Source organism: Giraffa tippelskirchi, chromosome 10 (genome assembly GCF_054371585.1).
Source record: "Giraffa tippelskirchi isolate mGirTip1 chromosome 10, T2T-mGirTip1v1.2.pri, whole genome shotgun sequence".
Taxonomy (NCBI): domain Eukaryota; kingdom Metazoa; phylum Chordata; class Mammalia; order Artiodactyla; family Giraffidae; genus Giraffa; species Giraffa tippelskirchi.
The window spans coordinates 87,138,434-87,156,102 of record NC_137284.1 but is presented as its reverse complement, the minus strand read 5'-3'; the positions used below and the strand labels follow the sequence as shown (position 1 = coordinate 87,156,102).

At 38.9% G+C, this 17,669-nt stretch overlaps 1 pseudogene across 1 annotated transcript; it reads right to left on the bottom strand.

The window, feature by feature from the left end:
• Window positions 1–13,314: 13,314 nt before the first annotated feature.
• On the bottom strand, window positions 13,315–16,033 carry LOC145524672 (cullin-1 pseudogene; annotated as a pseudogene). Its single transcript, XR_014067741.1, has one exon. The product of XR_014067741.1 is annotated as a cullin-1 pseudogene (transcript).
• Window positions 16,034–17,669: the final 1,636 nt, after the last annotated feature.

The following is a 17,669-nucleotide window of genomic DNA, read 5'->3' as shown; positions in this document are numbered from 1 at the left end:
ATCGACCCTTTATTTTTCTCTTCCTAACCGTTTCTCATTTGTGAGGAAGTGGGAACATTTATCAGATGGGAGTTAAAACAGAAAAAATAAGATGAAGGAAAGAGAGGGGTTTGGAAGCACAATGAACATGTCTTTCTGTTCCTTGTTACAAAGAAAAATGCTGTGTTTGATTATGCATCATTTGTCCAAGGTGCACAGTGGGCAGGAATGTAGGAAATTTGAGATCAAGGGCAGTAGGGAACCTGAACTCAAGAGACACTTGCCCTTTGATCCTAGCTTTGCCATTTACCATCTGTGTGATTTATGACAAGTTCTTTATCTTTTCTGAGTCTCAACTTTCTTATTTCCAAAATAGGAATGTTATTATCTAACTGTGGTTAGCAGAAATACAGCCCTCATGATTTTTGTTCTCTGGAGTTACACCCTCTGATGTGATGAAAGAGACTTTGCGGCTATAATTAATGTGCCTATTATGTCAAGTTTAAGATTGGGAGATGATACTGAATCATCTAGGTTAGGCCAATATACTCACATGAAACCTTAAAAAGAAAAAAGGCAAAAGAGCAATTCAGAGGGATTTGAAGCCTAGAAATGTTTGATGATGGAGGGGCCCATGGAAAACAAGAGAAGGAATGAGTTCCTTCAATGATCAGCTATATTTCTAGAGGATCTGGAGGCCAAGTTGAGGACTGCAGCTCCAGTCAGTACTTTGATTTCATCATTGAGACATTGAGCAGAGAATTCAGCCACATTGTGCTATGCTTCTGACCTACAGAAATGGCGAGGTAATCAATTTGTGTTGTTTAAAAGTGCTGTGTTTGCGGTTATTCGTTATAACCGCAATGGAAACTAACAAGAATACCAACAATATTGCAAGAGTTAAAGGAATTGACATATGGATTAGGACTTCAGGGAGTCAACAAATCACATCCCTTTCATCTCTAAATGTAGAAGCATCTGAGAAATAAGACACAAAAGACAAGCAGAAAACTAAATACTAGTGTTATTGCTGATAAAGGCTGACTTGGTTGATGTGGCCTCAGTGTGTCGTCACCATGGGCTAATTCTTTGCTCAGGAAATAAAGTCATATTTTTAGTCATCCACTCAGTAGAATGACCTGAGCCCCGCCAAGCCCCTTTGTAGGGGTAGACACTAATCACACAGTTGAGATCACAGAGTTGTTCTGTCCAAAAGTTGGCAGACCTACAAGACACAAAGACTCCTTATCTTTTGGGCTGAGCATGACTATCTCCTCCTCACAAACTCACTAATTGTATAAGTCATGCTTGTCCAGTAACTAGAAGGAGACTAGAAGGGCTATTCCAACTGAAAATACTTCCTCACTAAAAGACAGCTCAGAAGCGTGAGATCCTTGACAAAGAATCGGGCATGAAATAAATGCCTCCTATATTGTTTCCAAAAAGTGGCAATGATTTGGTTTTCCTGACACATCCCATTCCAACATGGCTCATTTTCCAGAATCTGGCTACTTCCTGCACTGAACCAGGGCCCAGGGGCCTTCATATTGATACCTGGCTGAGGCTGGTATCTCTTGTTTGTAACCCCTCATGGGACTGCCCAGCTCCCTTCAGCTCCTGTTCTACTGCCCTTTTGCACTGACTGGTTGAATCTCATGATCTCAGGGCCATCAGATTCTCCAGGTTTCCTGCATTTACCCTGGGAACTCTAAAAATCTCTTACTGAACTTGACTATTCTTAGACTTAATCCAGTAGTGGCAGGCTTTTTTTCTAATTCTAGAGGCAGATAAAACTGATAAATCAAATTTTATACTTTTAACCTCTTATAACCCTGCTAAAGTGAAGTGAAAGTTGCTCAGTCATGTCTGACTCTTTGCGACCCCCATGGACTATACAGGTGCCAGAATATTTCTAGGCCAGAATACTGGAGTGGGTAGCCTTTCCCTTCTCCAGGGGATCTTCCCAACCCAGGGATCAAACCCAGGTCTCCGGCATTGCAGGTGGATTCTTTACCAGCTGAGCCACAAGGGAAGCCCCATAACCCTGCTAAGGATGGCATAACCTAGTCAGCACAAAATCATTGCCATAATTTCATGGTTACTATTAGTCAATAATTCAAGATGCTACACAATGAGCATAATTTCTATGCCTTTTATCAAAACAAATTTGATTTAAAAATGGTATAACTTAGGAATGATGTTGGCGGGAATTTGAGATTAGGTAAGGAAAGGTGTAGTTGTAGTTCTCTGGTGAGGATTCTGAAGAAGCCTCAGAAATCACAAACTTAAATAGGCACTAACTTTAAATCTAGGCTGGCTCTGACTGTAATACTATTTTATGCTCCTCTTTCCCATCCAATTAAAATTCCAGCAATTACATGGCATTCCAGTTGTCTATTTTTACTATTTGCGTAAAGACAGGCAATCATCTTAGAGTCATAGGATTTGGAAAGGAAGTGAGAATAGTACAAACTCCACTTAGCTAAATCAAATGCACTTTTTTTGAGCTTCATAAAAAGAAAAATGTATATTTATGTCATGGCACTATCAAGATGCAGGGTCAATTCCAAAACATTTGTGAATATTGGTATGTTCATTAATAAAAGCAAAAAAAAACAAATGGGACCTAATTAAACTTACAAGCTTTTGCACAATGAAGGAAACTATAAGCAAGGTGAAAAGACAGCCTTCAGAATGGGAGAAAATAATAGCAATTGAAGCAACTGACACAGAATTAATCTCAAAAATATACAAGCAGCTCATGCAGCTCAATTCCAGAAAAATAAACAACCCAATCAAAAAATGAGCCAAAGAACTAAACAGGCATTTCTCCAAAGAAGACATAAGGATGGCTAACAAGCATATGAAAAGATGCTCAACATCACTCATTATCAGAGAAATGCAAATCAAAACCACAATGAGGTACCATCTCACACCAGTCAGAATGGCTGCTGTCAAAAAGTCTACAAGAAATAAATGCTGGAGAGGGTGTGGAGAAAAGGGAACCCTCTTACACTGTTAGTGGGGATGCAAACTAGTATAGCCACTATGGAGAACAGCGTGGAGATTGTAAAGTTAAAAAATAGAAAATAAACTAATTAAAAAAAAACCAAACAACTGGATATAGAACTGCCATATGACCCAGCATTCCCACTGCTGGGCATACACACAGAGGAAACCAGAATTGAAAGAGACAGGTGTACCCTAATGTTCATCGCAGCATTGTTTACAATAGCCAGGACATGGAAGCAACCTAGATGTCCATCAGCAGATGAATGGATAAGGAAGCTGTGGTAGATATACACAATGGAATATTACTCAGCCATTAAAAAGAATACATTAGAATCAGTTCTATTGAGGTGGATGAGACTGGAGCCTATTATACAGAGTGAAGTAAGTCAGAAAGAAAAACACCAATACAGTATACTAATGCATATATATATATGGAATTTAGAAAGGTGGTAATGATGACCCTATATGTGAGACAGCTAAAGAGACACAGATGTAAAGAACAGACTTTTGGACTCTGTGGGAGAAGGTGAGGGTGGGATCATTTGAGAGAATAGCATTGAAACATATATATTCAGTTCAGTTCAGTTCAGTCGCTCAGTCGTGTCCAACTCTTTGCGACCCCATGAATCACAGCATGCCAGGCCTCCCTGTCCATCAGCAACTCCTGGAGTTTACCCAAACCCATGTCCATCAAGTCGGTGATGTCATCCAACCATCTCATCCTCTGTCATCCCCTTCTCCTCCTGCCCCCAATCCTTCCCAGCATCAGGGTCTTTTCCAATGAGTCAACTCTTCGCATGAGGTGGCCAAAGTATTATAGTTTCAGCTTCAACATCAGTCCTTCCAGTGAACAGCCAGAACTGATCTCCTTTAGGATGGACTGGTTGGATCTTCTTGCAGTCCAAGGGACTCTCAAGAGTCTTCTCCAACACCACAGTTCAAAAGCATCAATTCTTCAGCACCCAGCTTTCTTCACCATCCAACTCTCACATCCATACGTGACCACTGGAAAAACCATAGCCTTGACTAGACGGACCTTTGTCCGTCTCTGCTTTTAAATATGCTATCTAGGTTGGTCATAACCTTCCTTCCAAGGAGTAAGCATCTTTTAATTTCATGGCTGCAATCACAATCTGCAGTGATTTTGGAGCCCCAAAAAATAAAGTCTGACACTGTTTCCACTGTTTCCCCATCTACTTCCCATGAAGTGATGGGGCCAGATGCCATGATCTTAGTTTTCTGAATGTTGAGCTTTAAGCCAACTTTTTCACTCTCCTCTTTCACTTTCATCAAGAGGCTCTTTAGTTCTTCTTCACTATCTGACATAAGGGTGGTGTCATCTGCATATCTGGGGTTATTGATATTTCTCCCAGCAATATTGATTCCAGCTTGTGTTTCTTCCAGCCCAGCATTTCTCATGATGTACTCTTCATATAAGTTAATAAGCAGGGTGACAATATACAGCCTTGACGTACTCCTTTTCCTATTTGGAACCAGTCTGTTGTTCCATGTCCAGTTCTAAGTGTTGCTTCCTGACCTGCATACAGGTTTCTCAAGAGACGGATCAAATGGTCTGGTGTTCCCATCTCTTTCAGAATTTTCCACATTTTATTGTGATCCACACAGTCAAAGGCTTTGGCATAGTCCATAAAGCAGAAATAGATGTTTTTCTGGAACTCTCTTGCTTTTTCAATGATCCAGCGGATGTTGGCAATTTGATCTCTGGTTCCTCTGTCATATTACCATATGTGAAATAGATTGCCAGTCCAGGTTCGATGCATGAGACGGCACTCAGGACCGGTGCACTGGGATGACCCTGAAGGATGGGATGGGAAGGAAGGTGGGAAGGGGATTCAGGGTGGGGACACATGTACACCCATGGCTGATTCATGTCAACGTATGGCAAAAACCACTACAATATTGTAAAGTAATTAACCACCAATTAAAATAAATTACTGAATTTAAAAAATCTTTTGTTCTTGCTGCATTTCTGTAAAGTACCTGTGAAAAATCTATGGGATCTTTGAAAGGTTATTTAACTTCTCTATGCCTCAGCTTCCTCATCTGAGAAAGATCAATTTCATAGGGTGTTTCTGAGTGTTAAATGAATTACTTTCTTGCTTTCGCTCCCTAGACATACACACATAGAGCTTAGAATAAAGCCAAATATATGAAACTATATAAACCACTGCTGTTGTTCTTGTTACCTCTTAACATTGTTTAAATTGAATGTCATATTTGTATAGTATTTACCAGTAATTTCCGTTTGTGAAGTGCTTTTATAATTTACGAAGTTTAATCTTGTGCTGTATAATTAGGCCAGGTAGAATTATACCCATTTAAGAGATGAAAAAATGAATATTTAAATTATAAGAATAAAAAAAAGTTAGATTCATGATTAAAACTTATATTTTCAACTTCCAGCCAGGATTACTATTATTATCTAGCCATATGAAAACTATATGAATCTTAGAATAAAATGTTTTGAGTGTTTTCCTTCAACACAGAAGTTCTACTCAGTATAGTAAATGTACAATTATCTTCAAAAGAGTAAAATTTAATTTCAATTTACTCTGAAGATGTTTCATTCTCAGGAGTCAGTAGTTTTGATGGAGTAAAAGGAAACACATTTCTGTGTTCTCTGAGACAGGAAGTGAAAGTCACTCAGTCATGTCCGACTCTTTGCAACCCCATGGACTATACAGTCCATGGAATTCTCCAGGCCAGAATACTGGAGTGTGTAGCCTTTCCCTTCTCCAGGGGATCTCCCCAGCCCAGGGATCAAACCCAGGTCTCCCGCATTGCAGGCAGATTCTTTACCAGCTGAGCCACAAGGGAAGATATGAAGTGGTAGATATTTATTTCTCAACTTATAACAGGACTCCTTGGCAATTGGTTGCTAATGAAAATTATTTACAATCCCCAAGCTGAGAGGAAGCATTCTTTAGAGGAGCAGAATTTATGTTGTTTCAGTAGAGCAGTGATTACACTGACCTTTGCAAAATGCTCTAAAGTTGATTATAAGAAGCTAGACACTTCAACAAAATAAATAAACTTTAAATGGTAACAAGAAATTCCCAAGAAGGCACAGACAAATCAGAGCAAATTGTACATTGAAGGCCTATGAAATCACAAAATTCTCTGGAAATCAGCCAGTGAAGTAAACATGAAGGAAATATGAAATACATGATGGGATGGAGAAGCATCCAAATGCGGTTCTTCTCCTTCAAAGACAAATGGACACAAATATGCTCACCAAATAGAATTCTAGCTCCTTGGCTCCGTGCTTACAAAAAACGCAAATCCCTGGACTTCTCCCATGCTTTACTTTTGAGTTAGTGTGGTCTCTGAAGCCACCATATCAGATTCTAAGAATACTAAATTTAAGAATAACTGTTCTAGCTTTGGCTTCAAACTTCTCTTAATAATTTTTGTATCCTAAGGGTGGGTTCTGAGTTGAAAGAAAAGTGTAAGGCATCTTAGTGCTTGGGGCTGTGACTGGGGATACTGTGCACCTTGGGAAGCCAGCAGAAACTTCCACTGAACTGGTTAATGGGATTGAGCCCCATTAGCTTGGAGGGAGTTTGAACACCAGGAAAAAATGATTAAACATTGCCTGAGTCAGTATTAATCACATTTCTTGCTTTCAAGCATTAGAACTAAATTTTGACTATTCTAAGCCAAAAAAACAATTATTAGAGGGGAATTAGAGGCTCAAAATATTCATGACAGCCTGGGGGATTTGATTTGAGAAATGGGCAAAGTTCAGAGGAGTTCTAGAAAGCTAGTTAATGGAAGAAGGACAAGGTTATGCAGCAATAAGGGACTGGTTCAGACTGCCACTGATATCAAAATGGGCACTCCTGAATCACGTGCTGTCTCTTAGCTATACTGGAATGGGATGAGAAATATCACCCACTTTGGTATCTATGGAACTGATCTTTCATCAAAGCTACACAAATGGGAACGTTGACAATAGGGAGATAAGATTCTAACAGGAAGCAGAAACTTAAATGCTAGGCAACATCAAGAAAAACAACATTAAATATCTACTAGAGCTCCATCAGGGTGGTCATTTGAGGTCACCTACATCCCATTCAGCCAGGTTTAATAACCACTGATGGTAGAGAGAATACATTCTCCAGCTCTTTCTAATTTACCCCTGCTCCCATTCACTTTTGGCCTTACACATCTCTGATGTATTTTTCTAATCAGAACTTTCTCCTTCCTTGTGCTCAGTATCTTGCCAGGTACAACCACTCAGTATTTCCCACTTATTACCTACTAGGGTTATATAATTTTCTGAACATGTTTGAACAGGTTGAATGCAACTTGGCTCATTTCCTTTATTGAATACTATCTGCTTTTGTTAGCGATACATTCCAAGGACAGATACTGGCCAAAAGTAAATTGTCAAAATTCCCTATTTTGCTTCATTGGCTATTGCAAAAGCTGTAGTTTCAGCAGGAGTATACATTCAGCACATAAATGACATAAAAAATGTGTGTGTGTGTGTGTGCGCGCTGTTGCTTCAGTCATGTCCAACTCTTTGCAACTCCATGGACTGTAGCCCACCAGGCTCCTCTGTCCATAGGATTCTCTAGGCAAGAATACTGGAGTGGGTTGCCCTCCTCCAGGGGATATTCCAGACCTAGGGATTGAACCCTCATCTCTCACATCTCCTGCATTGGCAGGCAAGTTGTTTACCACTAGCACCACCTGGGAATCATATATATATATATATATATATATATATAGGCACACCTCAGAGATATTGTGGGTTTGGCTCCAGACCACCACAATAAAGCAACTATTGCACAGTGAGTCACATGAAGTTTTTGGCTTCCCAGTGCATACAAGTTATGTTTATACTGTACTCTAGTCTAAGTGTGCAATAGCATTATGTCTATATAACAGCATACATATCTTAATTTAAAAATACTTCATTGCTAAAATATGCTAATCATCATCTAAGCCTTCAGCCAGCTGTGAATTTTTTTTGCAATAGTAACATCAAAGATCGCCAATCACGGATCGCTATAACAAACATGGTGGTTTAGTTGCTAAGATGTGTCCAACTCTTGCAACCCCATGGACAGTAGCTTTCCAGACTCTGTTCATGTGATTTCCCAGGAAAGAATACTGCAGTGAGTTGCCATTTCCTTCTCCAGGGGATCTTCCTGACCCAGGGATCAAACCTAGGTCTCCTGCATTGCAGGCAGATTCCTTATTCACTGAGCCACCAGGGAAGCCCATAACAAATATAATAATAGTGGAAATGTTTGAAATGTTGCAAGAATAACAAAATGTGACACAGAGGACAAGTAAGCAAATGCTTTTGAAAAAATGGTGCCCATATACCTACTTGACACAGGGTTGCCACAGTCTCAATTTGTGTTGTAGAAAAACACATTATCTGCAAAGTCCAATAAAACAGAGCAGAATAAAATGCGTTATGCCTAGTTGTTGAAATGGAGTGCAGTCAATAAGAATTGGGGAAGTTAAGCCACGTTTTCCACACAAAGACAAAACTGCCCTGGTTAGTGCCTTTGTAATTACGCATTGTTTCTGCCTTATTACTTCCTTGACCGATAAGCTGGTCTATGCAGTAATAATCAGAACTTTCTCTTATTTTTCCTCAGCTCTATCTGCTTGTATTTATCACTTTCAAATGTTTGGTTGTTATTTGATCACTGATGTTAAACGTGCAGACAACACCTTTAGTGCTAAGATGTCAAGAGAACAAAGGTCTACCTAGAAACTTTAAGGTGATCATCAGCAGATATAAAAAGTCACCTTATTCCAAAACTCATGTTTTCCTAGAATCTCTCTCTGAATTTGGAACAAAGGTGGAACTGATGTGTTCTCTTCCCCCTTCTCCATGGAGGAAACAGAGCAATTTTGACATGAAAATTGGATGTTAATCCCTTGCCAAAATTCTCTTGCAGTGTCTCATTTTCAATAAAATGTAAATTCCATATCTTGGTCCACAAGATCTGAATGCTTTGTCCTCGTCTCCTCTTTTCTTAACATGCCATTTTCTCTCTTCCTTACTACATTGCAACCACACTGAACACTCTCACTGCCCAGGAACACCAACATCATTTCAAACTCGAGATTTTTGTTCTTGTCAGTCCCACTACTTGGCATCCTCTTTCCCAGGCTCTTGAGATACTGTCTTTTAATGAGGCTTCAACTCAACATTTTATAACATCAGCAAATCTTCTCTGATAGGTGACTCCATCTATAACTGTCTCTCCTTTGTCCAATTTACTGTCACATCATCTTGGTTTTTTTGATGGCATTAAAACTATCTCATCTATGTATTAATTCTCTTCATTGAGATAGAAGTTCTGAAAGGGCAGGGATGAAGTATATTTTAATCATGAATGAATCCTCAGTGTCTCAAGATCATTTGACATAAAATGTGCCAATGGAGAAATGTTCTGAATGACTAGTGCTGACACATTTGTAGTAGAAGAGACATTATAGAGGCAATTACAGAGGGCTCACCTATGATGACAATAAAAAAGTAATCTTACATGCCTTATAAAGGTTTGAGGTATAGTTGGGTCACAGTACCACCTGCATTGCAATATCTCTTGATGATGACAGTTATCATGAGATCAATTAAATTATTGAATCCTGGAATCCAGACCTATCTCTTCATTTTCTTTTTTTAATCCCATGATTATAAGGGTCTATAGTCACTAAGAAGAGGAAGTTCTTATAATGGTAACATATTAGAGGTGGGAAGGAAAAACAAAATCTATGGAGAGAAAGCAGCATTACCTTGAGTGTATAGACATAAAAAGAAGAATGTTAAGACTCTCTGACCAAAGTGGATATTGTTTAGGGCAATTATAAAACATAAAATTCTTTGGCAGGAAGGTTAGAGTATTGTTAAGATGTGGTTAAAGAGTAGGTCATAAATCCTGGAATAAGACTGTAGACCTGATACAAAAAACTCTTGGGGACAAACGTAAGCCTTTGTATAGGGAAGTGTCCCAAAGACAGCAACATTTATGAAGTGCAATCTGTCAGTTATAAATTGGGAAAATTCCGAACGGGAGGAAAGAAGAGGTTAGGATACTTAAGTTGCACAATTACTGTTTCCATACTTGCCAAGAAGCTAATTGCTTTTACTCAGATAAACCTAAACTTTAATATTGGTTTGAGGTCCTTTGCCAGAAGAACACTGACTTTTCTCTCAACTGCATAAATTTTTGGGATTTTGTTACTTAGAGAAAAAATAAAACAGTAGTTCTTCACAACTGTGTAGAGAGAGAATAGCTGATATGTTGGTCTGAAATGATTTTTTTCTTCTTTTCTTTCCTTCTTTCTCTTTCACATATCCCATCTCCTATTCTCATTGTCTTTCTTTTAAAAAGACATTTTAGAGAGTTTTTAATGTGTGTTCAACAAGATGCTGGATACCGTGGGGATACATGAGAAGAAGAAATCTAGACTCAGTTTAAGACTTTGGAGGAGGAAGTGATGAGTGTGGGCTGATGCTGGAGAAGGAGCTACAAATGTGTGACTGACTACAGGTCTGCTTTGACTTACCCACAGGCGCATTTCACTTTTTAAGGGCAGTGATTTCTCTCATCTCCTCCTAGTTGGAATTTAGTAACCCCAAGAAACTACACCTCAGAATAGTTTAGAAGAGAGAGGAGACAGAATTTTTCTACTGTTTCCTCCCATCTCTCGATTCCCATTAGTCGAGAGCAATGCCCTGCTTTACTGGGTGCTACTGGTCAGTACCTTGGTGGTCAATGATAAGGATGACAAATCCCACACCCCCATTTTTTCACTGCAGTATTTAAGTGGATGGGGATTGATTTGTGGGACACGAGAGGCATAATGGTCTGGGACCTCACCTTGACCACCAGCCAGCAGAGAAAGCTTGGCAAGGGGAATGGCAAAGGCAGCAGCAGCATGAGCCACAGGAAAGAAAGCATCTTTGTAAATAAAGAGGTGGCCAAGGGACGTTGAGGAGACACAGAAGATTTTTGTCTAACTATACAGTAGTGAATGAGTAGGACACTGGATATATGAGTCTAGTTTAGGAGAGTGATCTGATCTGGAGATAGATATGTTGGAGTTATCCGCCTATAGATGCTGTTTAAAGCTTTGAGCCATCTGAGATAATTAAGAAGGTGAATGCAGCTGGAGAAGAGCAGAGCAGCAGGGGCTGAGCTTGGGGCTACTTTAACCTTACACTGTCAGGAAAGAGAAAACCATAGTGAAGAGTTAGGAGTGAATAGTGACAAAAGAGAACAAAATAATAGAGTGTGATGTCCTTGAAAGCCAGTAAACAAATTATATTAAGAAAGAGCAATCTATAAGTGTTTACTTTGACATGCATGAGTAGATCATCCCTAAAGGAGGTACCTAGAAACAGAAATATTAAGTTATAGAGTATGCACCTTTCATATTTTAAGACACTCAAGTTGCCCTGAAAACTGTCTGGTGCAGTATAAAATCAGTACTCTGAGATGGTTTCCCAAGACTCAAACATTTAAACCATTTTTAACCTAGGAAAAAGTCAATTTGATGAGTGAAATTTGATGAGTGAAAAATGATATAATCCTGTTCTTTCAAATTGCATTTGTTTAATACTGTCCTTGGATACTTTTTAATATAAGTCAACTGTTTTAATTTTTTTGAAAAACTGTCCTTTTCCAGTATCATATTTAGTTGTTTGCACCTTTCTTCTTGACTTATAGATGTTCTTTATGTTATGTATTAGTCCTTTATTTTGTAATATGTATTTTGTATATTTATAATATTTATAGTTATTTTTTCTTCCAGTTTTTCTCCATCTGTTAATTTTGTTGGTGCTGTCTTTTGTCAATGATTATTAGCACTTTTGAGATAGCCACAGCATTTTTTAAATTTTTTTGTAACTAATTTTACCTTGGAAAAATGTTAATTAAAAGGCTCAATATCATAGAGACTTTTTTCTTTATTAAGTCATTTCTCTCTTTTTAGATTTATTCATCTGGAATTTGTGTTTGAGATAAGTAATAAAATAAATGCATTCTATTTATTTGTCCATGTGGAGAACTAGAGCCAATAATAATTAATCATTCCAACGGCTAATTTGTCATACAACTTCCAAACACATCAAATTCCCACTTATGCTTGATCTTCAGAATTTTCTATTCTGTTTGTCTCTACTGCCTTGAAAATCCTTATATGTTGAAGGTCCCCAAGACCATCCTCAGGTTTGATGATTTGCTAGAAAGACTCAAGAGAACTCAGGAAAGCTGTTTCACTCAGTCATAGTTTCCTAGACCAAAGGATACAAATTAAACTCAGTCAAGGCAAAAGGTGCAACGGTCAGGGTCAAGAAGAGATTAGGAAAAATCTTCCGCCTGTTCTCTTTCCTGGAGTCATTGAATAGCATTTAATTTCCCAGCAACTTATGTCACAAGGTGTATGAACTTTTGTCAAACAGCCTATTTCATAGGAATCTTGGTGTCAAGGTTTCTATTAAGAATCAGTCACGTAGGCTTGGTTTATTGTCCAAGTGGCTGACCTTGGTTACTTAGCTTGCAGCAACTCCAGAGGTCAAACTGATAAAGTATGGTCCAAGTATCCCACCATGTCACATTATTAGCAGAACTATTTGGCATGCCCCCAAGACCTCATGTATGTACATACACTCTTACAGGAAGGGTATTCTAAAGGCTTTTCACTCAGGAACCAATCCTTTCTTTGGAATGTGACAGTTTTGAACACTCCAAACCGGTTGGTTAACGCTTTACTGCAATTTTCAGTTTTTTTCTTTCCGTTTTGAATTTTGTCTATACTTTTAAGTTTTCCTTGGTTGGAAGGTTGGTCTGAAACCATTAGTGAGCAATTGCAGAAACAGAACTCTCCCTCAGTAATTTGGAAGTATTGCTCTATTGATGTCATATATCTAACAAGCCTCATGTCATGTACCTAATGAAATAGCTCATGAAAATGGATTTTGACACTTTATTATGTTGCTTTTCCCCTCTGATGACTTTCAAAGTTTCCCTTTATCCTTAACATGTGGAAGCTACTCTACCATGTGTTCAGGTGTGGTTTCATTTGTTTCTTGCTTTTAAAATTTGTTTTGATATTGCTTTGCATTAAATGGACTTTTGTAATGTGCAGAATCATACATTTCTATAATTCTGAGAAATTATTCCCCATTATTTCTTCAAATATTGACTTTCTTTGATTTTCTCTATTACTTTACTCTGAAATTCTACTGAAATTAAAATTTGAACTTCTGAATTTGTTCTCCATGCTTCTGAACATTCCTTGACACTTTCTAGAATCAACTCCTTTTTTTCCCTTTAATTTTCTTTATTTCCACAGTTAAAAAAATGAAGCACATAGACAAATGGTTTTTCATAACAGATTACAAGTGGGTCCATTCAGACCTGCTCTCAAGGTGCTGCCCAGCTAGCAGCTATTATTCATGTGGCCAGTGGGTTGATCTGGGTGCAAAAGCATGCAGCCCTCAGGGTGGCAAGTTCCCTCTCCTCTGGTCTTCAGTTAGGTTAAATGGCATCAGTGTCCATATTTACAGATGTGAGGGGTGACGATCCTAAGCAGTTCTCCATCCGGAGCCAGCGATGGGTACCTGGACCTGGGGCCAAGGAAGAGGTCGGAGTGACTCTGCCACCGCTACGAGCTTGTCTCCCTCCTTCCTATGGGGACAAGGGGCTGTGCCCGCAGTCAGACCCTTCCAGGAGCGTTAAGCCAAGTAACTGTAGGTGTCCTTTTCATCACCCACTCGCTCCAAATATTCTTTCTCAATCAGAATGTCAATGCATTTCTTAATCACTGAGATCTGAGGCTTGAATATTGAGGACAACTGAGTCACTACTTCTCCAAGTAACTGCTGGTGTTTTACAACCTTCCTCATTTTCATAATTCTCACAATAGCTGCCTGGATCAGCAGTTTGCGATCTTCCTCAATGTTTTTGTACATGGCTTCTTGTTCCCGCTTCTGTTCGATTTTCATTGGCAAGCTGATATTAACCCTTAATTTCTTACTTTTATAACCAAAGTGTAATTTTATTAAGGTGTCTGGCTTCAATTCCACCTCGTCAACATTTGCACTTTCATCTTCCAAAACCAGTAACTTAAACTTCAATAAAATCTGTAAGACTTGTGCCACAACGTCCATTTTGATCTGAGTGCTGTCCGTCAGCTGTTGAACGGTGTAAGCATCTTCCGTGTTGTACTGGAGCAGGATGGCCATCTGGAATGTAGAAGCATGCAAAGTGTATTTGTTTTTGAAGTAGTTTGTTACTAATTCTCCTTCAGACAGTTGATATGACCATGATAATTTTCTGTCACTGTAACAGCTGGTGTAAAACGCTGTGAAACGCCGATAACATGGTTCCAGCTCTGATGGCAAGAGAACCGTACAAGATTCCTCAAAGGGCCACCATCCATAACTCAGAACGTGAATACTGAAATCTAAGTCCAAAGGCTCTGAATCCATCAGGTGCTTTTTGAACTGCGCATTCAAAGCTTTGCTTACACCAATGTCTTGAAACATCCGCTGAAGTTTGGAGGTATACTCAAAACCACAAGCTTGCTTGAACTTAGAGATCATACTTGCTTCGGCATCGTCACTCGCACTGTTCTGATGGACAAGCCTTTTGGCTAGCATTTTTGTGTAGAACTTCTGAACCACATCTTTGTCGTCCATATATTTGAAGACCGTCATCACGTGGTTAAGTGTGTCTTCTAGTTCTGCTTCTTCTGGGTTCTTGGAACTCTTCTTCAACAAGGAATCACAATATCGAGCCAGCAACTCAGGTGATTTACTGGATGACTGAGCCATTTTGGTAACTGCATTGTTGTTTATGAAGCCACTGCAAGCCTTGTCCAGTGCAGCCACAAAGTCAGCATGATTCTTGAATGCTGATATCACCAGGGCATTGTATTTTTTATGGATATTCAACACTATTTCTACATACATTCTAGGGTCATTTAAAGCAGCTTCTCCACACTTCTCAATTGCTGCAAGACCCTGATTATGAATGTGTATCTCCAGGAGTTTTTTAAATTCTCCCAGGCCATTCTTGATTCTATATATGAGCTTATACATGCGACCCAAATCTTCACTTTTGTTGGCGTTCAGTAAATTCTTAAATTCTGTGAGAAAAATCTCCAAGTGTTTCTCCACAAGCACCTGCCTGCATTTCCTGGCTAGCTTGCCCTTGGTGCTCTGATGAAGGTAGGTCTGGGCCCTCCGCCGCTCCTCCAGCAGAAGAGCCTCCACCTCTTTCATATATTCAGTAATTGGGTTTTGCTGCAGCAATTCAGTACTCTTTCTGGTATAAAATCTCTCTGTGTCTGCCAAAAACTGAGATTCAAAGGCTTCTTTGTACACTGTTAGCATAGGGCCCTCCTCAAACTGATCATCTTCATTCACCCCCAGTTCCATGTAAGATTGTATGACACCACTTATCAGTCTTGTATTGATGGATTCACCATTTCTTTCCTTTTCAATCAGTTTTAAAACAGCATTTGTTACTTGTTTATTCAATGGCCTGAAAAGACAATCTCTCCAAGTCACCATTGCAACAGAATATATTTCACAAACTTTGTGTCCTTCATTATTTGCACTATTAAGTAAATGTTTATTGAGGCGGGCACAAATCCCATTCAGCACTTTGCTCGAAAACTGATAATCTTCCCAATGTTGAGTGTAGAACTTCAGTACTCCTATATCCATCAAATCTTCTCCATCCTTAGGAAGATTTGTCAAGTGATTCTTCAAAAATTCTTTAATTCGTTTGTATAATTCAAAGCCAACATTCTTATCTTCCCTTGGCTTCTGCTCCTTTTGTGATTTAGTCTGGACTTGAGGGGACACATATAAACAGTGGTTATAAAGAAGAGTGTAGAGTTCTATGTATCTGGATTTCACCATACTTCGTCTGGCATACACTTGCTGGATTCCAGCTCTGATATTATCCCAGAGCTCGTCAATGCCAAGATGATTCGGTTCACTGGGATTCTGGCTCCAGTCTGATGACATTGTGAGTAATATTATGAAGTTGTCCACAGTCTTTTTTTTTTTTTGTCCACAGTCTTTATTCAAGGTACAGCTAATTCTTCATTAGATGAAGATATAGAGTATCACTGCAAATTTATGCACAGCAGCTCAGCAAGGATGTCCTTTAAATGTAGACAATGAAATCTCACAACAGCGCAAACCTAGAAAGGAACCTGCAAGTAAAGCAAACACCAAAGTGATTCCAGAATGAATTGAATAAGCAGAAACATCTTGCTTGGAAGTGGACTCTCTGCTTCTATTGTCTTTTGTCTTCATAAACAAATCCACTGCATCGTAAATATCAATACATCTGAGCTGCATTTCCCAGATGCCTAAGTGGCTCCTGTGATAGATACCTCCGCTTGGTCAATGCACCCAGCCCCAGTAAAATCCCCATCCTGCCAAGGTCCTGTTGAGTCCCTCAGCCTCCAGGCTTGCCCCGCCACCAAGACCCCACCTCCTCCTCCTCCCTGCCTGCCCATCCACCCAACTCTTGTTATTCCTGGTAATATACTGTATAAAGTCTCTGGGAATCTTGAATTAGCAAATACTGAGCAATTGTTCCTGGAGGGAAAGATGCAGATTTTACATGTGTGAACTATTTTGTTCTTTAGCTAGGTTCAGTTTGTTATTTAACCTGACTATAATGAGTTTCTTTTCTTCTTCTTTTTTTTGTTTTTTTTACTAATTTCCAACAAGTTGGCATTTCTGTGATCTCTAAGTTCTTTTTCCACAACTGTAACTTTTTATTTTATAGCTATTTATTTTTGTGTCATGAGTGTATTTTTATTTATTTCTTTATGAATAGGAACTGTATGTATTCTAATTCTTTTTGATATTTTGTATATTATCTCTATGTTATTGGGTATAAATCCTTTGATTTATGAATTTTTGCCTCCAAATTTGTAGCCTTTCTCAGATGCCTGATGATTCTTGGTTGGTCTTGATTCTATGTCCTCAGTTCTGACCACCGGCTGACACCATGGCTTTTCCTAGAAGTCACCTTCTTGGTGATGTCGTTGGTTTACATCTAGGAGTGGTAGTAGCCTTTGTTCATTACTTCACTGATAACAGAATATTTTATTCCATCTCCCTCTCAGTGTAATTATATATTAACATTTATAAACTTTATGTAGTGTCTGTATTAAACTTACACTACAATGTCTGTTTTGAATAGGAGCCAGAAATTTTGGCAAAAATGTTCAGTCCACCATCTTGAAACTAGAAGTCCCATAGTGCTGTTAGAACTTGACAGAAGATATAACCATGGAAGTAAAACTCTCTGACAGAACCTTGACCATAAAAAACAGTGCAATCAACTGTAATCAAACACTGTCTCAGGATGAAAGGGGTTAAGGGAATAAATGCTCCAGACTCCCTCTTTCTCTCATTGCCTGACAATGCCTTGTTGGACCAGATTCAATCATAAGCCAGAGAGTAGGTGCACCCAGGAGTAGAATCCATTGAAAGGTTTAAAGCAGAGGTGAGAGGAAAAGTTAAATGGAGAAAAACCAGTACCTCAAATTACTTTTAAGGACTAGTTTTCCCACATTCTGCTTTTGTGCATACAATACAGTGTTCAATTAACTATGAATTTATAATTGAGGGCCAACTTCTT